This window comes from Lepus europaeus, chromosome 10 (genome assembly GCF_033115175.1).
Source record: "Lepus europaeus isolate LE1 chromosome 10, mLepTim1.pri, whole genome shotgun sequence".
Classification (NCBI taxonomy): domain Eukaryota; kingdom Metazoa; phylum Chordata; class Mammalia; order Lagomorpha; family Leporidae; genus Lepus; species Lepus europaeus.
In genome coordinates, this window is record NC_084836.1 from 12,594,548 (window position 1) to 12,617,782 (window position 23,235).

The following is a 23,235-nucleotide window of genomic DNA, read 5'->3' on the forward strand; positions in this document are numbered from 1 at the left end:
CTTTTGTTTTCTTTACGTTCAGAGGTGACTTACTGATGATTTGCTATTTTAAGCAAGCCCCTCTTTTCCCCTTTAAAAGTCTGCAATCTGCTCCTGGTGCATCCTTCTAAGGACATTGCTCCAGCTTCCAGCTCCAGCTCCTCACTCTGCCCCTTCCATGGGGAAAAAAAAAAAAAAAGTGCCAAGCACAATTCCATCATGCATCTTAAGGGCTCCAGTCATCAAAAATAAGAACTAGAAATCTTTGGAATTGGCTATCCCAAAGATCCCACAACCTTTCTGAGATAACCTCATATATGCACAAGTGCCCAGTGGAGTAAGCTCCTGGGCCACCCGGAAGAGGGGACCGGCAGGGACATAGCACCGGCAGACCAGCCCACAGGGCAGTGCTTGCCAGGACCCCAGCCCCTTAGCTGCTTTCCCTTAGGGCTGACAGAAGCCAGCTTAACAAGCCAGTGATGTCAGAGAGAGGAAGAGACCGGTCTCCGACTGTTTCAGTCTACTGCGAGCTGCCCCCTGTCAGCCACCATTATGCTTAAGCCGTCCCTCCTTGTCCCCCTGAGCTCTCTGTTGCCACATCTCGTTTTTGAGCCTATTGGACATTTCACCACAGCAGTCAGGTGGATTTGAATCCTGACTTGCTTACCAGAACCCCATGGGACTGCTCCCGAGCATAGGGGATCTCAGCAGGGGCAGTGGGCGAAGAGAAACAGCCCCTCTCTCTCAGCCTGCACGGCTCTCCTCCCTGAGCACAATTTGTGCCCGGTACGGTGCATCAGGCTCAAGAGAAGCAAATGGAAATCTGCAAAACCTGACCCTTTGCGTCACACCCAGGCTCGGCATGGAGTGGCCAGGAAAATATCCTGGGAAAACACTGGTGTGCTTAGTCTTTGTCAGAGTCTACTGGGATCTTCCTAACAGATGTTTCACTGATCCGGGCAGGGGCTGGCGCACACCAAATCTGACTCCTGAAGCTGGGAATGGTTTTAGTGTTTTCAACTGGAGAGAAAAAAAATCAGAGGGCCATTATATTCTGTGGCACATAAAAATTAGTTGAAATTCAAATTTTGGTGTCTGTTAATAAAATCCCCTGGTCTCGCAGCCACACCATCCCTTTTTGCTTTTGTCTATGGTTGCTTTTGGGATACAATGGCACAAGTTGACTCATTGCCAAAGCCAAAAATGCACAGTCTCTGGCCCTTTTAAAAGAAGTGTGCCCTTTGCAGTTGATGGCATAGCAGCAACAACGTGGTTTGGGGAGTCCTGCAGCCTGCGTGAGGATCTGGCCTGGGCCACTTGGTTTTCCTCCAGGTAAATGGGAGAAAGAAGACATTGTTGAGAGGCTGTTAGGAGGGTTAAATAGCTGCTGTGAATATAACAGTGGGATACCCAGTGATCTAGGACCAGTTGGAATGCGCAAGGAATGTTGGTTGCTTCCCCCTCCTTTATATGCAGTATAACGTCCTACATAGGCTCTGAGAGAAGGGCAGAATTGCACAGGGCCTGATCCTACTCCCAGCTGGGGAAACGTGTGCAGAAAATAAAGGGCCAGGGTTGGGACCAGTGTATTCGCTGGGCACTCTGGCCGTCCACAGACGTTTCACTCTCACCCCTTTATTCCCCAGCACTTAGAGTACACCTTGGTGTACAATGGGGGTCCAAGAAGTATCACTGAATGAAGGAGTGCACTTTCTCATTCAGTCCTCCTGATCATTGGTTGTCACATGCTTGACCTGTGAAATCAGACAACCAGAAGGAAGCCCCAACTTCTGCCCCTCCACGTACCGTCTCATACCCTTAGGCGCACCCACTTGTGTGCCTGCATCCTTACCTAAAAATGCAGGTAATGAGAAAGCAAATCTCACAGGGTGGTTGCCAAGACTAAATGAGATTCAAGGTGTGCCAGACACCTGTGCCTCCCAAAGGAAGGAAAGGTGTAGGACGTGAGTGACAGCATGCACATTCAAGGTGGAACACTGGTGTTTCAAGACAGCTTCGCCTGTCTTGTTGGTGTGATTGTAAGCAGGACTTTCTGGCAGGGTCTTGAGATGGAGAGAATAGGAGAAGAATCCCAAGATGCAAATCTGGCACAGTGGCAGGAGTCGAGATTTAGGGAGGAACTTCATGGGATGGGGCCATAGGGGAGTGGAAAAATGGACTGTTGAAAAACAGGGAACTCCAGATAAGCCATGGAACCTAGAGTGACCAAACATGTCTGGGTGCATGGTCACAAAGGAGGCCTGCAGGTGGACCTGAGATGATTAGGAGCCGCTACCCACCTGCTGTAGGTATGGAGGCCTGATGAAAGAGTGGAGTCAGACTCACCTAGAGATGAATCCCTTCCCTGTTTAAACCAAGCACGTATTTCTTAAGTCTGGCTTTCATGGTGATTTCTGATTGTGAAGTTCTTTGCACCTATTTTATAGTGATTAGATAACAAGGCCAGGAAACATACTCCTGTGTGTAAGGATAATGGCGGTTCATTCCCATTGCAATTATAGATCTGTCTGAAGATGCCTTGCATGGACTCTAATGGCCTTTATCATTTGTTCTAATGGATTAACATAACCACAGATGAGTAAACAGGGACCATTATCTTCCCAGGGGACCGTGGACGGGATTTGCACATATTAAGGGTCTAGTACTGTATTAACATCACCAGCTTTCATTCCCCCGCACCAAGCCCTGTGCTAAAGACTTTTCCTGTTTATCTCACTTAATTCCTAGGACGTTCTTCGTAAAGAGGATTACATGATCTATTACTTGGCAGCAAAACCAAGATTGGAACACAGATCTTTCTGTCTTGATAGCCCTGTAGTACTTGATGGAAGAGATCTGTTATGATCATCAAGCCGCACCTGTAAGGGAGGAAAAGAAGGAGAAAGGAATGGCAGGTGATTCCCTAAAGCAGGGGGCAGGAACTTTTTTTTTTTTTTTTTGCTAAAGGCCTTTTGGAAATTGATAATATCATTCATGGGCCAAACAAAATTATAAACTCAAAAATCGGCCTGCTATAGATTTATTGAATTTTCAAATCCCACCTGTGGTTGCCTTGGCAATGCCAGACCAAATGAGTTTTTTTAAAGATTTACCTATTTTACTTGAAAGGCAGAGTTACAGAGAGGCAGAGGCAGAGAGAGAGAGAGAGAATGATCTTCCATCCACTGGTTCACTCCCCAAATGGCTGCAACAGCCGGAGATGGCCTATCTGAAGCTGGGAGCCTGGAGCTCCTTCTGGGTCTCCCATGAGGATGCATGGTCCCAAAGATTGGACCATCTTCCACTGCTTTCCCAGGCCACAGCAGAGAGCTGGGTCAGTAATGGAGCAGCTGGGACTTGAACCGGCATCCATGTGGAATGCAGGCACTGCAGGTAGTGGCTTTACCCACTATGCCACAGCACTGGCCTGAGCAAATGATTTTGTAAGACCTTATACAGCCTGCAGACTGGACATTCCCTACCCCTGCCCTAATGTAATTAAACCAGGACTCTGATTGATGACAGGACACACCTCTCTCAATAGGTAACATTTTAGCCAAGACTTCAAGAGTGACCTTGAGATATTCCTGTACCTAGCCAGGGAATGGAAGCACAGTAGCCCAAACGTGGGCGCTGGCGTGGCCTGTTCTGGCTCTAACTAGAGGGACACTGACTCCAGCTGAAATGGGGAGAGAACTATGGGATTCCTGGGCCATGGAGAATGATAGGAGTTCAGGTTTTGTTCTGTAACATGGTAGTAAAGGAAGCACTGGGCTGAAAATACCAATGCTCTTTTTTTTGCAAGATTTATTTATTTTATTTAAAGAGTTACAGAGAAGCAGAGGCAGAGAGAGACAGAAGGACATTTGGTTCACTCCCCAAATGGCCACAAAGGCCAGGGATGGACCAAGCCAAAGCCAAGAACCAGGAGCTTCTTCTAGGTCTCCCATGTGGGTGCAGGGGCCCTGAGCACTTGGGCCATCTTCTGCTGCTTTTCTCAGGCCATTGGCAGGGAGGTGGACATGAACTGGCGCTCATATGGGATGCCAGTGTCTCAAGTGGCAATTTTACCCACTATGCCACAACGGCAGCCCCAGTGTCAATGATCTTTTGAACATTAATAAGAATGAATATTGTTGTTAGTTTCTCTGCATCAATCCTTACTCAATGGTGGCTTTACGGCACCCCTCCCTCGCATATCAAGAAGCTTACTTATTTTTTTAAATTTATTGACAAACAGTAAGTGTATATACTTATGGGGTACAATGTAATATTTTGATACATGCATACATTTTAATGATCATATTAGGATAATTAGCATCCATTGCTTTATGTATTCAAGGTTTCTTTGTAGTGAGAACATTCAGAAGTTTTTCTTCTAGCTATTTAGAAAAGTACAGTATGTTATTGTTAACTGTTATTACCCTACTGTGCAATAGAATACCAACAGGATTCTTTTTACAATAAAGAAAGAAAGTACTTTTTAATTCAATAAAAACAAACCTTTCTGAGGTTTGACATATGTATATATTTGAGGAAGTTAACTTCAAAGAAGAATCCAAGAATGGTGTCTTTTGTGAGCACTTAGACATTACTATAGCTTATGAACATAGATAATGTCCTCCACTTAATACATAAAAATAAAGTAAATCTTTGAGAACAAGTTTTACTGTTAACTCTCACAATCCAACTCTTTGAGGACAGAGGTCCTGCATGGGAAGTAAGTGCACAGTGACTCCTGCTGTTAATTTAACAATTAACACTCTTATGTACGATGTCAGTGATCACGTGAGGCTCTTGACATGAGCCGCCTAGGCTATGAAAGCCTCTTGAGTTCACAGACTCCTTGAATATTTACACAAGGCCATAAGCAAAGTGGAAGTTTTCTCCTCCCTTCAGAGGAAAGTGCCTCCTTCTTTGATGGCCCCTTGTTTACACTAGGGTCTCACCCACTGAGGTCCTTCATGCTGTACACTTTTTGCCACCATGTCTTAGCTTTCTGTGCCTGATGTGCTCTCACGCCTTAAGGGCTGATTCTGAGGTCAGAGTGTCATTTGAAACAATTGTCATTCTATGGGTCTGCTGAATCAGCTGAAGAAGCTTACTTATTAATGTGCTTTGTTTTGCTTGATAGGCACACAAAAGGCGTTTCCCTTGCCCCTCATTTCTGGTCCTCTCCAAATGTTCCTTCTCTATGAGTGCTGAATTCCACATTCCCCTAATTCTGTGTTCCAGCCACTACTGAGATGATTAGGGACCAAGGGAGTGATGGTCGCCTTTATTCATGGTCCATTATTTCTCATGTCTGTTGCTACCCATCTTACTTGGCCCTCATGGCTCCTGTACAGATGTACAGTGGGATGGTCCAAAGCCTGGGAAAGGTGGATGTTCCAGTAGCACTGACGGCTTTACCTTATTACTCCCTGACTCCCCTGTTTCCTCCATTTTGGGGGAACAGTTACCAATAGGTACACTCCAAACCTTTGTATAAATAAAGCAAGAAAAGCTTGTGTTTAAGGACAAGATCTACAGAAATATTTCTGCCCAGACATTAAGAGAAACTTGCCTTTGGAGAAAAGAGCTAAATCATTGTCCTAACTTCATAATTGAGAACAGAGAGGTTAAGGCCCTGCCTTAGTGTCACACAGCAGGAACTGTCCCAGAGCAGATTCAGATCCAGGCCTGCCTGATTCCAAGCCAGAGCTCTTTCTGTCATGCTGTGCTCCGGCCCAAAGGTTGTAAACGGTCTGAAGATTTAGGGCAGAGAGAAATTCCTGCTGGCAAAGTTTGTGGCATCTGTTGCCATGAGTTGCACATGGGCAGTCATTTAAGAGAAGAGCGTGTTTTGACTGTATGGCCTCACTTGTCCTGGCTGAAGGCAGGAACTAGATAAGACCCCCAGCCCACTCCCATCAGCCCAGGACAAACCACATTCTCAGGAGTCCCTTAGAGGGGAGATGTTTGGCTTAGAGGTTGACACGCTCCCTGGACACCTGTACCCGTATCAGAGTGCCTGGGCTCAATTCCAGCATCCTGTTGATGTGCACCTTGGAAGGTGACAGATAACGGCACAAGTGCATTGAGTTTCTGGCTCCTGGCTTTGGCCCTAGCCTAGGGTGTGAACTGATGGGCAGCAGTGTCTCTGTATCTGTTTCTGTCTCTGAAATGTCAAGAGCCCCTCAAGTCTTTGTTTCTCATAGTTGGTGTGTATCACAACACTCTACACTGAGTCACCCGCCCATGTTGATAGAGCCCCCGTTACCTACCGTGAAGCAGGGCCCGTCTGTTTCTGAACTCACTCCTTTATTCACCAACTTGCTCGTCAATGTTCTCTGAGCTTATGTGCTGGGCCTGTGTCACAGTGACACCATCCCTGCTCTGGACAGCTGGGCCTCTCCCGGGGGAACAGGTGTAAATGGATGGCTGCCCGTCAAGGAGATGTGTGCTGTACCTGAGTCCTCTCTGGGTGGGCTGGAGACAAAGCATGGCACTGCGTGGCTGGCACTGCTCAGGGGGTCCCTGTGGGCTTCAGAAGAGAGGGGAGATGAGAATGGGGAGTAGAAGGTAATGAGAGGAGGAGGAAGAAGAAAGAGCACTTGCAAGCACTGGAAAAATCTAGGGTCCAATGTGGCAGAATTAGGGCTTAGAATTCTGCAGTTCTGATCCAGTTGGAAGAGGAGGAGAAAACAGAGGAAGCATAACTTGGGAGGACTTTGTGCCCTCACAGCCAACATAAGGAGAGCAAACTCCTTCACTGTCTTGTCCCCACCCACCCGACACAGAGTCCATCCAACTGGGAGTCCTTGAGTGACAGCGATGAGTAAGAACCACCTGGGTAATTGCACGGGGAAAGCTCTCATCCCCTCGTCCACCCACCTTGCACTTAACACAAGACGAAGTGAGAAAGTTTGCATCAATAGGTCTTTTAAAAGGGCAATGGAGTTTTTGGCTCCATTGTTCCCCCTCAGCCTGACTATGGACTTACTGGATACAGATAGAACCTAACTAATGATAGTTCGCCTCACCGTGTTTGGACTTTACCATCCCACGAATCCTGACTTTGAATTATGAATGGCTGTCTTCCCCTGAGCTGGAGGTGTGCCTGCCTGTTGACCTGGTCTTGCAATGCTAGATGGCAACAGCAGGTGCAGCTCCCGGTGAGCCCTGCTGTCAAGAAAGAGAAGCAACTGAGTCTTGGCAGCAAGCTGTGTTGCTCAGAAACAGTGCTGGGGAGAGGTGCAAGAGGACTTCAGAAAGTTCACGGAAAAATAGAATCGATGATGTTTATCATCGCCGCTGCCTCCCAGGGTCTGCACCAGCAGGAAGCTGGAATCAGGAGTCAGAACTCCAAACGCAGGCACTCAGAAATGCGAACCAGGCATCTTAACCACTAGACCAAACATCATCTTTTAAAGGACACCAGTCATGTGGGGTTAGGGGATCACCCAAGTCCTTCCTTTAAAGAGCCTGTCTCCAAATACAGTCTCATTCTCGGGACCTCAGGGACGAGACTTCAACATGTGAATCTGGGGGACAGGATCCAGTCCATAACAAGATGCAAAGGGAAGAGGCACTGCTGCTTCTCAGTGGGCTGAGAGCTCAGAGCCTGGAGGCTGACCACCCAGCAGAGCCCGAGGCGGGAGAGGACTCAGCCACCGTGGGGAAGAGCACACTCGCTGGCGTGCATGGGAGGAAAGCCCTTTCTTTGTGCCAAGCCCCTGATTGATCACGTGCAACTGGAAATCAGCCAGCAGGGATCCCAGGAGATTCGCCTGGTGGGAGGATTCTCCCAGGTCACAGAGGAAGTCAAAAGAATGGATCCACAAGTGGACAGTGGAGAAATGGCCGCGAGACACTTGGGAGGACCAGACACATAAGAAACGTTTGTTCTTTCTGACTCATCAAAGGAGGGGAAATGAGAGGGCTGTGAGCTCTGCATACCTCACTGGGTATTTTTTCAGGGTCTGCTTGTGTCCGTTGTGTGAAAGAGTGAATAATGAAGGATCACTTATTTTAACTTTGAGACTACGAGGAGCACTTTGCACGGTAGCAGTCCACAAGCCCAGTGTGGCGTCCCCAGCACACTCACACACGTGCACGCACGCTGTTGGTCCAAACTGTTCAGCCAGCCAAGCTGTCTTGCCCTTCTTGTAGGCAAATGAGACACCATCTCGCTCAGTGAAGCATCTAGCCAGTCCGGAAGGGAGAGGCCGGTGCATTATTTGGAAAAAAAAAAAAAAAATCCTCATGCCAACAAGCAGGTCAGCAGATCTGACTACTGTTCCGCAACTTGTAGTCATTTTCCAGTACCTGGTCCAAAGTCTGTGGGCCCCAGACAGCCCGCATGCCCCACCCAGGGCTGCCCCAGACTTTGCATCTACCCCCAGTTTTTCCAAGCCTTATGTCGTGCCCTGTTTTGTTCAGTTGCAATTTTCAGACCAATTTCCTGATACTCTATGTGCGGCAGAAAAGATTTCCTAAAAGACAGGCCGCAGGGTGCTTAATAACCGCCTTAACAGCAGTGACTGGACCTGTCCAGAATGACTTTATTCAGTGTCCTGTTTCCTCCGCTTTTTGATGTAATGGCCGTGAAGGACTATCTTGCCTTGTATCACGTTCTGTAACAAATCCAGTCCCCTGGAGGATGCTCTGTGTAGAGCAAACTGCAGAGCAGTGAGTGTGGTTTCTGTTACTGCTTATTGTCTAAAATGGACAAACTTACTGACCTTTTAGGATTTAATGGCTATCTGAAAAATCTCTGAATCTGGAAAATGATGTGAAGACGTTTGGCCCAAGACAACAGCCTCAGGTGCTCAGGAGTTAGAGGTTACTGTTTACAAATATTATTTGAAAGTCAGAGTTACAGAGAGAGAGGGAGAGATGGAGACAGATCTGCCATCTGCTGGTTCACTCCCCAGATGGCTGCAACAGCCAGGGCTGGGCCAGGCTGAAAAGCCAGGAGCATCATCTGGGTCTCTCATGTGGGTGGCAGGGACCCAAACACTTGGGCCATTTTCTGCTGCTTTTTCCAGGCTATTAGCAGGGAGCTGGATTGGAAGTGGAGCAGCTGGGACATGAATCACTGCCCATATGAGATGCCAGCATCGCAGGCAGGGGCGTAACCTGCTACACCACAGCACCATCTCCAAGAATTAGGTTACTGTTACATGCTGCTTTGAGAAAATGTGAATGATTTAGGGGGGGGGAGCTTGGTGCTTGTTACCTTCCTAGAGTGATCACAGCAAAGTACAACAAACTCAGTGGCTTTTTAAAAAATGTGTTCTTCCATGGTTCTGGAACCTGGAAGTCCAAATCAAGGAGTTGCTGGACCATGCTGTCGCTGAAGCCTGCAGGGGAAGATCCTTCCTACAGCTCCCAGCTCTGCCAGCCCCAGGAATGCTGTGGTTAGAGGCAACAGCACCCAGAGTCTACTTCTGTCTTCACATGGCCGTCTTCCCGCTGTGTCTGTGTCTGTCTCTTCTCCCTTTCTTGTAAACAGATCAGTCAGTGAGTTGGGATGCACCCTACTCCAGTATGACCTCATCCTAACTCGATTACACCTTCAAAGACTTTATTTGTGGAACGGTCACATTTACGGGTGCTAGAGTAGGGACTTGCATTTATCTTGGAGTGTTGCAGCATAACTTAACCCATAACAGAACTTTTCCTTAACTTTTTTTTTTTAATGTCATTTATTTATTTGACAGGTAGAGTTACAGACAATGAGAGGGAGAGACACAGAGAGAGAAAGAAGTCTTCCATCACTGGTTCACTCCCCAGGTGGCCGCAGTGGCCGTAACTGGGCCAATCCAAAACCAGGAGCCAGAAGCTTCTTCTGGGTCTCCCACGTGGGTACAGGGGCCCAAGGACTTGAGCCATCTTCTGCTTTCCCAGGCCACAGCAGAGAGCTGGATCGGAAGTAGGGCAGCCAGGACTAGAACCGGTGCCCATATGGGATGCTGGCCCCACAGGTGGAGGATTAACCTACTGTACCACAGCGCTGGTGCCTCTCTTCAACTTTTTATTTGCAAGGCACTCTAGGATTTAGAGGAGCTATTTGTAGAATCTTCTCAGGTCAGTGGGACTGACCAGGAATCATCCCTCTGGGTCAGCAAAGAAGTCTAGAAGGATGAAGGGAACAGATGAGTTGGAACAGGTTGGCCAGGGTGCACTGGAGAGTAGGACAAAGGAAATCATGTGAGAGGAAAGGTGGGAGGCCTTGGGGACGTGGGTCGGGTGCTTGACTGTGTTTTCCTTCCTGTTGTGTGATTTTTTTTTTTTTGAGCCAGCCACTTTGTTTTTCCAAGCCTGTTTCTTCAGGGAGATGGGGATGAAGGGGAGGCAAGCATTTGCTAAGACTGAGGTTTTGCTTCCTTAAAGTACCCGCACAGTGAGCAGTGAACACCCCCTCCTGGGGCCAGTCCACCAGCTTTGAGAACAGGGTCTCTGCAGAATGGGACCTGCAAAACCAGAAAGTCACCTCTCTGCCATCGCCTTCGGGACCCATGTCCCAGTGCTTCGCAAGTAGGCAGAAAGATAGCAGAACTTCTCCAGACCAGAAAGGAAAAGGCAGACACCCCCCAGCGGAAAGTGAGCCCAAGACTTCCCAGAAGAGGACGAGTACCCAAACGGGCAGTTCACCTATGAGGTGCTGAGCTTCACTCACCGTTAAGAAATGCAAATTAAAATCCTTAATGTAGGGGCTGGCACTGTGGATTAGTGGGTAAAGCTGTCACCTGCAGTGCCGGCATCCCATATGGACGCCATTTCGAGTCCTGGCTGCTCTACTTCTGTTCTAGCTCTCTGCTGATGGCCTAGGAAAGCAGTGAAAGATGACCCGAGTCCTTGGGCCCCTGTACCTGCATGGGAGACCTGGAAGGAACTCCAGGTTCCTGGTTTTGATTCAGCCCAGCTCTGGCTGTTGTGGCCATTGAAGGAGTGCACCAGTGAATGGAAGACTTTCTCTCTGCCTCTGTAAATCTGCCTTTTAAATAAATAAATAAATCTTTTTTTTAAAAAATCCTTAATGTATACTACCACACAGAGTTCAGACCTTTACAAAAGACCTAATATGAAAAAGCCAGACAATGCCAGGTATTATTGGAAATAAGGACAATGGGAAGTCTCATACAGCACCAGTTGGAGTGTTCAAAGGAAGAACAATTTTGCAGTATCTCCTGAACAAATGCACACCTAGTGACCCAAAAATTCTACTCTTAGGAATGTACTTAACAGAAGGGCATACACATGACCCCAAAAGACACATTCCAGAATGTTTATAACAGGTTCCAAAATTGGAAACAATAAGTTATATTCAAATTATAGGCTGTTTCATAGGATTAAGATTTACAAACCACAAGTGTAAATGCAATACCATGAGTGAATCACAAACATAATATGGAACCAAAAGGCTAACGGTAAGAAAGGATATATACCGAGTGATTCAATTTACATGAAGTTCAGAGGTGGCAAAAACTAAATTGTGGCATAAGAACTAGGAGTAATCGCAGGATAAAGGATGTAGTAGCTGTCGGGAGGACTCTGGTCTGTTCGTGTGTTTTACGTCTCAGTCTGGGCTCCACTTGCAACAGTGACTACCCTTTGTGAAAATGCATCAAGCTGTGTTATACACGCTTACAATCTGCACTTTCCAGAATGTATATAAGACTTCGATAAAACCTTTGCTGATAAAAGTACTCTCTGCACATTTTCTAAAATTTTCATTTATTTATTTTCACTTTATGTGAAAGACAGAGAGACAGAAAGAGAAGGGGTGGTGAGGGAGAGAGAGAGATCATCTATCTACTGTTTGACTCCTCAAATACCTGCAACAGCCGGGACTGGGCCAGGCCAAAGTTGAGAGCCCAGAAATCAATCCAGGTCTCCCACCTGGGTAGCAAGGACCCGAGTTACTTGAACAAACACCTGTTACCGTCCGGGGTGCACCTCAGCAGGAAGCTGGATCAGAAGCAGAGAAGCTGGGATTCAAACCAGCCACTCTGGTGTGGGATGCACGTGTCTTGACTGCTACACCAAACTCCCACCCTCTACTCTACAGATCTTGCTCCTTGATTGGCCACCCAAGCTTTTGTGTTCCTAGCCCTGTTGCAGTCTCATCCAGATGAGTTCAGTCCAGCAAGATGCAGAGGAAGAGGAGGGGTGGAGTGGGGAGAGTGCTGTCCTCTAGACCTAACCACATCCTCCCTTTGAACCCACTCTGCCTGCCTAGAATCTCTCTCTCTCTGTCTCTCTGTGTGTATTTGTCTCTCTGTCTCTCTCTCTGTCTCTATCTCTCTGTGTGTGTCTCTGTCTCTCTCTCTGTCTCTCTGTCTCTGTCTCTCTCTCTCTCTCTCTCCCTCTCTCTCTGTTTCTCTGAGCACCCACAGCACCTCCAAACATGAGAGCAGGGACCACTGTGTTGTATCTGTGTACCTACTGCCCGGCATGTAGCAGTTACTTAAAAATAATGTATTAACCGGATTCATGAGTGAAAGAGTGATCGCCAGCCTCTTATAAGGCTTGAGCAGTGTTTGTACCCCAGCCCATCCACACCTCCAGAAACCCAGCAGAGTCAGGGGAGGGTTCAGGTAGGAAGGTTTCTATTTCCTCCTTCTCCCTGGTGAAGCACGTTCAGGAAGGAAAAAATTAAAAAGGAAAAAGGAGACCACAGAACTTTTAATTCGTATGATTAAAAGTGAGCCCTGGGTAAAACCATTAAGAGATTTTAAATTAAGTAGTGTTTAATAAACTCACCTTCTCTTGGGTCATGTGTGCGAAGGGGACTCTAGTACTTAGTGCTTCAAAGCAAAAGGCAGGAGAGTCATGGTTGTCAGGGTCTGTTTTATTTTAAATGTTTAAGTCCTTATTTGAGACACAGAGCCAGGTCACTCCCCCGGTGTCTGCAATGGCTAGGGTTGAGCCAGAAGCCAAGAATTCGATCGAGGTCTACCAGGTGGGAGGAGGGAACCTAGCCACAGGGACTGTGGCTGCTGCCTCCTAGGGTCCTCATTGGTGAGGAGCTGGAGTTAGGAGCCAGAGCAGGTGCCTTAGCCGGCATCGTAACTGCTAGACATCGGGTCATTTCCAGGGTGAGAGCCTCATGCTCCCCAGAACTTCCCAGAGAACACCGTCCAGTCCCCACTTAAGGCCAGTAAAGCCATGGGAAGCACGGAAGGACTGCAGAACAAGTTGTCATCTGCATGTGGTGGCCCTCGCAGCACAGGGGAGGCTGAGGAAGTGCGGACAGGGGCAGCAAGGGCTCTAGGGGAAGGGAGGAGCCGTGTGCTGCCAGGTTTGTATGGGGAAAGGCAGGGGCTGCTAAGAGGCCTGGAGAGCGCCTTATGCCTTAACCCTCCTGGGGCTTCACGGTGCCCACTGGTGCGCCAAGCACTGGTGCGCTTAACCTCCCCTCCCCTCCTCCCCCCGCCACATCTCCTCAGCTCACTTAGCCCTGCCTTCCACAGCAGCTGCCGGCATCCTGCAGAGTACCGCTGTGGGAAACACCGAATGTCAGAATCAGAGCTTTAACCTGCAGCCGGCTCCGAGCCTGTTCTGAGGGAGGGTTATAGCCACCTCAGACCTCAGCTTCTGTGGTCTGAACTGACCAAGCCAGTTCTGAGCTGAAAAACAAAAGCTGGGCCGGTGCCATGGCTCACTTGGCTAATCCTCCACCTGCAGCGCCGGCATCCCATATGGGCGCTGGGTTCTAGTCCCGACTGCTCCTCTTCTAGTCCAGCTCTCTGCTGTGGCCCGGGAGGGCAGTGGAGGATGGCCCAAGTGCTTGGGCCTCTGCACCTGCATGGGAGACCTGGAAGAAGCACCTGGCTCCTGGCTTCGGATCGGCACAGCGCTGGCCATAGTGGCCATTTGGGGAGTGAACCAACAAAAGGAAGACCTTTCTCTCAGTCTCTCTCTCTCTCACTGTCTAACTCTATCTGTCAAATTAAAAAAAAAAAAAAAAGAACAAAAACAGGCTGCACAGAGAGAAAGAGGGGAGGAGGGAGGAGGCAGTGGCGGCCCAACTTTGCTGAGCTGGAAGGCTTCCATAATGCAAGCTTGCGGCCTCCCTTTGCTGAGAAAGGGTGGAGGTGTTCTTGCCTACCAAGAAATTGGTTGAGTGGCTCAGATTCCAAAAGCAGAGACTCTCCCTGATGTGCCAGAGGGAAAGGTGACTTTACGTGACCTCGGAAGCCTGCCCTTATGTAACTCTAGGGCTCCAGCCATCCTGCCCATCAGGCGGCATCAGGTTTGCCCTCCCTTCCCTGGTCCTACCTGTGTAGAGCTGGCTTTCCTCCCGGGCTTCTTTCTGCTTGTGGCCTGTGTTCTCATCAGCGTCCTTCCACATTTACTCCCCCTGTCTCCGGAAGCTACTGTTTGGTCTCCACTCTCAGTGGCTGATCCAGCCACGGCTCACTAGTCATGAACATGTCTGCGGGCACACGCTCACACATCCACACCCTGGGAGGATTTGTGGTGTGGTTGAAAGAGCGTGAGTGCAAGGGTGAGATTTTGCCGCTTACTAACAAGCATGAGCCTGAGTTTTTTCATGAGTAAAATGGGAATAATTCCATCTACTTTGTAAGTTTGTTGTAAGAATCGGAAGTCATGTAGGTAAAGCCTCTTGCCCTGGTGGACAAAAGCTGATAAATGAAGGGAATTATAGGTGTTATCATCATTGTCATTTTTAGCCTAGCCTCCCTTGTGCTGTTACACTGGCAAGCGACAAGATCTGGCTCATAAAAACAAACAGCAACAACAAAACAGTGTTCTCTTCTCTCTGCACGGACGTCTGCCTTTCTCTCCCGGCCATCTTGGCCACTGCTGCACACTTAGACTGGGAAAAGGGAATATTGGCCTCTGATCCATAGATGAAACAGCTCTACCCCTCACCAGATGTTCACAGGAGAAGCCTTTGATTTTTAATTTATTTATTCAGGTATGCAGCGTAGGTCTCTTCTGCTCCCAGAGCAACAGCTGGGGGTAAAGTCCTGTGGGTGCCACACATGCCAACCAGCTCTGTAGAGTCCCTGGCACTTGCAAGGCACACTGGGCGCTCCAAGGCAAAGGGCTCACTCCCCACTCCCAGCCCCGCCCTCCAACAAGAATGCAAATGTGCGGATCATTCTGCAGCAAATGTCAGGCAAAGGCCAGAGTGGAAGCTTCTTGGCTCCACCCTCCCCCTGAAGAAAGGAAAGGGACCTCTGAGCTGGAGCGTGCATTTCAAAGCCAAGTCTGCATTGTTTTAACCTTTACCAGTGTTCCCTGAAAAAGTTCCCAATTTGCATGCATGCAAATAATTTGCATTATCTCTAGTGGGAATTCCACTAGGCTCTGAGTGATAACCAAGTATCTTCAAAAATGCACAGTTTTTATACTGCTGCTTATTAAGACCTTGTGTACCACCTCCTATCTTGAAAGCCCTGTACAATCATTGATTAAGAAGTCTCCCCAGCGCCACAGGCATGAGGTCAATACATAGAGTTCTGTTTCCCTTGGAGAGGTTGCCTCTTGGCTCTGTGACCACCTGGGTGCAGACACCCACCCTTGGGAAAAACAGGCGGATAGTCTCTGCATCTTTCTTCAAGCCCTCTGATTTTATTTTATTTTTTTTTAAAGACTTGTTTATTTGAAAGTCAGAGTTACGTGGAGAGAGGAGAGGCAGAGAGAGAAAGAAAGAGGTCTTCCATCCATTGGTTCACTCCCCAGATGGCCACAACAGCCAGAGCTGCACTGATCTGAAGCCAGGAGCCAGGAGCCTCTTCCAGGTCTCCCACGTGGGTGCTGGGGCCATCTTCTACTGCTTTCCCAGGTCATAGCAGAGAGCTGGATTGGAAGAGGAGCATCCGGGACTAGAACCGGCACCCATATGGGATGCCGGCGCTTCAGGCCAGGGCTTTAACCCACTGCACCACAGCGCCGGCCCCAAGCCCTTTGATTTTATCTCGTGTCCAAAGCAGACTCCTTGGCTGCTTAAGAACATAATGTGTGCACGTGGTTTTCTGTGTGGTGGATTTTCTTTCCTCTGTTACTTTTTTCCTTCTGCAGTTGTATCTCACAGCTGCCCCTTGCAGTAACCCCATAGCTGTTACACTGGGAGCTGGCAGTGGTCAGAAGGTAGAGCTGGTCACGGGCCTGGGAATATTACAAAACGTCACAGATACTTTGAATGGCCAATGCATCTCACACACACACACAAGGGTATTGAAGATTTTTAGAACTATCCGTGGATCCAGGCTATTGAGAGAATTCCGAGGTTTGGACATTGATTGTCAATATTCTTAGGTTAGTATTTGTAGATACAGCTCCTATGTAAGATACTTATAAAGGTTTTCAGTCTTTGGGATCCTCCTGGTGTGAATGTGGGGTCGTCCCTATGTTAAAAAGAATAAACCGAGGTTCAGAATCCAAGTGATTGTTTTCCAGGATCTCATTGGCAGTGGATGGCAACATCAGGACTCAACCCAGGCTATGCTTTCCAAGTCCACTGCAGGTACGGTCTTAGTGCAGCTTGCACTTCTAGGGTGGCTACAAAAACACCTCTGTGGGGTGGGTGTTTATCCTAGAAATTATAATGCTGCTTAGGACACCCACATCCCATAACAGTGCCTGAGCCTTTGGAGCCTTGATTCTGCTCCTAATTCCAGCTCCCTGTTAATGCATACCCCAGGAGGCAGCAGGTGATGGCTAAGGGATTTGGCTCCTGCCACCTGCATGGTATTTCCAGTTCCCGGCTTTGGCCTGGCCCAGGCCCAGCTGTGGTGGGCATCTGAGGAATGAGCTAGCAGATGGGGAACTCACCGTCTGTCCATCTGTCTGTCTGTCTCTGTAGCTCTCAAATAAATGAACACCCATGTTCCCACAGTTGCCTCTGCTGCACCGGCTGGGGACATGAGGGTATTTATTCTATGCATACCTGTGATTAACTATAGATTGATGAGCAAAGACAGGTATGTTCTCCCACATTAGACAACTCGGTGCAGCCTCCTTTTGATTTTTTTTTTTTTTTTGAGAAGTCAGTCCTGACCTTTTAAGTTCTGCTTGTTCAGATTTGCTGCCTGATAGACACTGAACAGCCATTTCTCTGAAACCACTGCCCAGAAGGGAGAAGCTCGCCTGACTTGACCTTCACTCCTCTTTTACCCCATGGCCTTCATCAGTCGTTAGGTTTCAGGTTAGACATCATCGATTTCAGGAACCTTTTCCCTAACGCATCCCTCCCAGAGCACAGTCAATGTCCGTGCTCCTGCACTCCTTCCCCCATCTGTCACTTCCCATGGTGCCTTGCAGTTTCTTGATTTCCCATAATCCTTTCCCACTGGGTGCTACCTGCTCAAAACGAGGAGTCTACTTCCAGTCTACAGTTAGCCTGGTGAATAGAACCAGAGAAGGAGGAGGCCCTCAAATCAGTGTCTCTAAAATGAATTGCAGGTCACTTCTGAATGCAAGAAAGGCTAGGCAAGGCCCCCAGCAGTCCGCTTAGCATGTCAAGAGCAGCTAGATGACCATCTTGGGGGGCCTGGGAGCCCCTATTCCCATGAGCCCATGCTGGCCTCTGTTGGCCAAGAACACACCTAGCAGTCTCGCTTGGCAAGAAGCACAGGCTTTCTAAACACCAGGACACAAGGGCAGCCGCTGTGTGCTCCCTGCTGGCATGGGAAGCCATGGTCTTCATTAGTTCTCATGTCCTATGATGAAAGGTCTTCTAGACAGGCAGTAGGAAGCACTGGCCAGCACTGGGACACCAGCTGCACCTCCCCTCTCAGCGCCCGAGTCCCCACATCTGCACAAAAGTCCAAGTCCCAGCATCTGCACAAAGGCACCGGATGCCTGACCTGCCTCCCTTCTCACACTGTAGCGAGGTTAGAGGTGGCACAGGAAGCTGTCTGCTCACAGATTTTTGGGTCTGGTTTGAATGCTAAGTCTTGGGCCAATCAAGGAACAGGGGGTGGCATATTTACCAACCCTGCTGGGACCCCAGAGAGAACACCGCCGTGGAGCAGATGGTAAGGGGCTAAATGGTAAAGGGCCACTGTGCCAGTTTTGCTGGAAAAGATGTTCTGAGGAAAGGGAGGGAAGGCTCATACAAGCCTGCCGATGACCAAGGCGCTGTGGTGCGTTGTTCAGAGCACGTGGAGATCCTGGGGCCTTTGTTCTTACAGCGTGACGTGATACAGCAGCACTCTCAGTTGGCCTTTCTGAAAGAGGTCCACCACGGCCACTCCCGTGCTCGGAGTCCTTCCCTTGGACTTCCCAACCATTGTGTGTGTGGATGACAAGTGCCAAAACAGCACCCCCTCAGCCCCGGGACACTTGAGTGGGCTTTGGACACCTGGAGCCCTTGAATCGGCCCTTGTGCCCACAAGCAGGTCAATTCTTTCCAGCCCAGTAGGTTATCAGAATATCGTTTTCTGGGGCAGGCATTTCAGTGCAGTGGACCAAGCCTCTGCTTGGGACACCCACATTGGAGTACCTGGTTTGAGCCCCAGCTACTCTGCTTGTGAGTCAGCTTCCTGCTAATGCATTCTAGGAGGAAGCAGATGATGGCCCAGGTACGTGGTCTCCTGCCATCCACAAGGAGTTCCTGGCTCCTGGTTTTAGCCTGGCCAACCCCTCAGCAGTTGTTTTGGGAGTGAACCAGCAGGTAGAAGATGTCTGTCTCTCCCTCTCTGTTTGTCATTCTGCCTTTCAATTTAAAAAATCTTTTTTTTAAAAAAGGGAGAATATCATTTTCTGTGTGGGAAATGCCATGAAGATGGTTGGAAAACCTCTGCTTCGCAGAGACTCCAGCCCCTGCACACCCAGTCTCTGCCCAGCTGCTCGGGTCCATGTCCTGCCATTTGTCTGAAGCAAGCAAAGTGGGCCGTCTTACCAGCATGCTCTCTGGTTCTTGCATAGCCCAGGTTTGCTACCCTGTCTCCCCACTCTGTGTCTCAGTCCTCATGGCCACCTGAGATGCCCCTCTCCCCTGTCTGCCTGGCAGAGGCACGGGGTAAGGGGCTGAGTAGCAAAGTACCATGAAGCCAGCTTGGGTGGAAGGGGTGGTCCTAGCCCAGGCTAACACAGGCTTCCCTCCTCTGATTCTTATTAAGCAGTCCACATTCTCAGTGTGCACAGTCATCATGTTGGATCATAGTGGTGAACATGTCTTTTTTTTATAGTTTGTATTTATATAAAAGGGACAATGTCATGTATTTCCTATATACAGTTTTAAGAGCCGATGATGCTGCCACCCTTCCCTCCCTCCCTCCTGCACTCCCACCTTCCCTCCTTCTTCCTTATTTTTCTTTTAATTTTTACTTTCAGTGTATCTTAGAATCACAAGCTTAGCCCTCCACTAAATAAAGAATTCAGCAACTACTTAGTAGAAAAACCTCAAGAGTATAGTCAAGGGCTATAAACAATAATCAAATCTCAAAATGTCAGTTTCACTCATAAATATTAAATTTTTTGGGGTAAACCTGTCTCATAGATGTGCCTGTTTCTGTGTTTCCATAATAGGGTCTGACAAAGCTGGAATGTTCTACCCTGGTATATATGCTGTGTTAGTACTTTGAGCAAATTCCATTCATTGGGGAATATAAAAAAAGAAAAACAAGTCTACTTCTGTTCATTCACACATAATAGGTGCTCAATAAGTAGCTATTGAACTAAGGAGTAAAATAAATGATGTAGAAGCTCTTTTAAATGTAGGATCCATAAAACTCAGTAGTGGCATTGATGTGACATGGATGATGGAGCAGCTGAAGGTGTCTCAAGCCATACCACCCACACAGCAATCCCTGGATAACTTGGGAGGCAGGACCTTCTCAACTGTCAACTCCTGTGCCCGTTGGGGTGTCAGTCTGGATGAGGGTGTGTGTTGCTGCATGACTTATAACAGCAAAAACATCATCAACAGCCAAAAAGTCCTTTGGTGGGGGGCAGTACATAAATAAATGGTGGTACATCTATAAAGTGAAAGAAATGATTATAATGAAAAAATTAGATGTTTAACTACTAATATGGATTTGTTTATTTATTTATTTGGAAGTCAGAGTTCCAGAGAGAGAGGGAGAGACAGAGACAGAAAGACTTCCATCTACTCCCCAAATGGCTACAATAGCCAGGGCTAGACCAGGCTGAAGCTAGGAGCCAGGAGCTCCATCCAGGGCTCCCACATGGGTAGCAAAGGCCCATCTTCCATTGCTCTAACCAGGCCATTAGCAAGGAACTGGAGCAGCTTGGAAGTGGAGCAGCTGGGAAACACACCAGTGCCCACCTGAGATTCAGGTATTGCAGACTGAGGCTTTACCTGCTACGCTGGAATGCTGGCCCTAAATATGGTTAGATCTTGAAAATATAGCAGTAGATTTAAAGGCAAGTTACAGTAGGAAATATGACAAGTGAACCACTAAATACACTATATGTATTATTTTTTATCGTATACATAGAGAATAAAAATATAAAAATATACACAGAAATGAAACGCAACCACCACGCTTACTGGTTGCCTCTGAGGAAGAGGATGTAGAAGGAGATGACGAAACTTCTGATCGCACCTGCTGCTGAGGACCCAATGAGCCTTCACCCCATTGAAAACCATCGATTCTCAACTCAGTCTGCAGAGACTGATAGAAATGCCTTGTCCACCTCCAGGGCCTTCAAAATACTTGTTCACGTCTTTCATATATTTTTTTTTTCAAGATTTTATTTATTTATTTGAAAGTCAGAGAGAAGGAGAGGCAGAGAGAGAGGTCCTCGATCCACTGGTTCACTCCCCAGTTGGCTGCAACTGCCAGAGCTGAGCCCATCTGAAGCCAGGAGCCAGGAACTTCTCGGTCTCCCACATGGGTGCACAGGCCATCCTCTGCTGCTTTCCCAGGCCATAGCAGAGAGCTGGATCGGAAGTGGCACAGCCGGGACTGGAACCTGTGCCCTTATGGGATGCCGGCACTGCAGGTGGCGGCTTTACCCACTACGCCTCAGTGCCGGCCCCTCATCATCGTTCATAGCCTCCAGCCACCCCCATCTCTTACATATTGCAGCATCTGACCAGCTTCACTGGAATGCCTTTTTGCAGTCAGATGTAATGAAACTGTGTTTTCACATGTTTGATGACAGTCTCTTTTTTTGAATCAGTCACTAGTGACGCACCTGGCTGTGTTCTCTTGATTCTTAAATTTGCAAACATCCCTTCCTTTTCTCACCAAAAGACGCAATGACATAATATTTTGTGGTGAATTTGGTGCTGGCGTGAGCTTGCACTGGCTCTGCGGTGCCCGGCTTGGTGTTCAGTAGCGACACGCTGCTGCCTTCCAGGTAGCCGTGATGGGAGTACTTACACCACAGAAATTGGCAAGTGCTAGAAATCAGGTTTTCTTTCTCCCCAGCGAGAGCTGGAGTTCTTGGTGTCACAGCCTGCCACGAGGTGGCACAGCCGCCCTCTAAGGACCTCACAGAACCCAGTTGACACATGTAGAAAGTGCGAGGTGGGGAAAAAAGAGAACTCTTGCCAAGAGTCCGCAGGCTCTAAAGGGGGCACTGCTGGGGCTCTGGTCTTTGTGCTGGGGTGGAAGAAGCACTGACCTCAGAGGCCGGCGTGTCGAAGTCCGAATCTGGGACAGGCACCTTTGACCGTGAAGTAGACAAGTATCGGACTCAGCCCCGTAGCTTCCCCGCCTATAAAATAAGCATGGGAAAATCTCTGCTGTAGAGATCTTGGGCAGCATGATGGGAAAACGCACCTGCAGAAAAATGGTGTCTGTGGGCAAATCCAACAAAGCCCCAAGATTCTGCAGGAGGTGAACTGGCCCCTGTGACTTCCAAGTTCAGATCTCTCTCTCTCCTCCTGTTCTTCCCGTTGCATCTGTTTCATTTCCTTTCATCCCGACCCACTATCGACTAGATGGTGAACGCACTTTTTTTTTTTTTTTTTTTTTTTGCCAAGTATGTGCCACTCGATTGTGTGACTTGAGGGACTCCATTTCTTTCCAACAGTCTGGGAAACATCGTACAATGCATCAGCTAAGATCATTCTTCACTGCCTGGAGTTTCTCCCCTGACCGTTCTGCTGAGCTCAGCATCCTGGGCAGGATTGATTGGGAGGCCCCTGGGTGTTAACAGTCCCATCCACCAAACGACTGCAGTGGCCTGCAGGGAACTTCCTGGCTCACCGTGTGCTGGGCCGTGAGCTCTCCCGGCATGCTGGGACTGCCGCAGTGGCACACAGCTGACCTCTGCCAATCAGGCAGGTGAAATATGAGAGTACTTTGAAACGTTCGTGGGGAAAAAATGAACTTAGAAGATAAGCTTAGTTGGGTGCAAAAGCATTTTGAGGCCCGGGCATAGTTTCTGTGAAACATATTTCCCTTGAAAGTTTTGAAGACCCCCACGTGCGTGGATTTCAAAAATCTTTACACCTAAATCAACCTTTTTTTGAAAGGCAAAGAAATAAAGAAAAAGACAGGAGGTCTCCCCTGTACTGGCTCACTCCCCAGGTGTACACAGCCGACACGGCCAGGTCAGGCTGAAGCTGGAAGCCGGGAGCCCCGTCTAGGTCTCCTGTGTCGGGGCAGGGACTCAACCACGTGTGCTGTCACCTGCTGCCTCCCGAGGTGTCCACTAACCGGAAGCCGAAATCAGAGTCGAGCCACGACTCGAATGTGGCCGTCCCAGCTAGTGTCTTAACCACTGCCCAAATACCCACCACTGAACTTACCCTGTAATTTCATTTTTCCACATTTTGAAATACTCTTACACTTTTCTCTTTAGATGTTAATATTCTTTTCTTTTTGTTTTTTTTGCCTGAGCAATACATTTAGTTGTTTTGACATTTTGAAAAATACAGGAGGTTATGCAATGGAAATTTCACTCCAGACGCCATCCCTCATTCACCCAGGTCTCTCTCTCTGGGGCAAAACACAGGTGAGAAACCACTGCTCTTAAACAGCATACTGTGTGTCCAAGCAGAGCTAGAATCTTTTATCAATATTATTGTAAAATATATATGTGTGTGTGTGTGTGTGTGTGTGACACAGATCTACCATTTTGAACACGACTTCGTGTAACCATCACCACCATCTAGACTGTGCCAGGCTCTTGTGCCCTTGTCACATAAGCCATGCAACAGCCTCAGAGACCTATGTTCCTGTATAGGCCCATTAACTCATATGTCCCATACAAGGCCCATTAACTCACATGTCCCATACAAGGCCCATTAACTCATATGTCCCATACAAGGCCCATAAATCGTTTGGTCTTGCCCTGCCATGGTAACCA

At 48.3% G+C, this 23,235-nt stretch overlaps 1 protein-coding gene across 4 annotated transcripts in view; it reads left to right on the forward strand.

The window, feature by feature from the left end:
• Positions 1-23,235, forward strand: part of LARGE1 (LARGE xylosyl- and glucuronyltransferase 1) — a 570,843-nt gene that overhangs the window by 460,442 nt on the left and 87,166 nt on the right. The gene's annotated exons all lie outside the window — the stretch shown is intronic.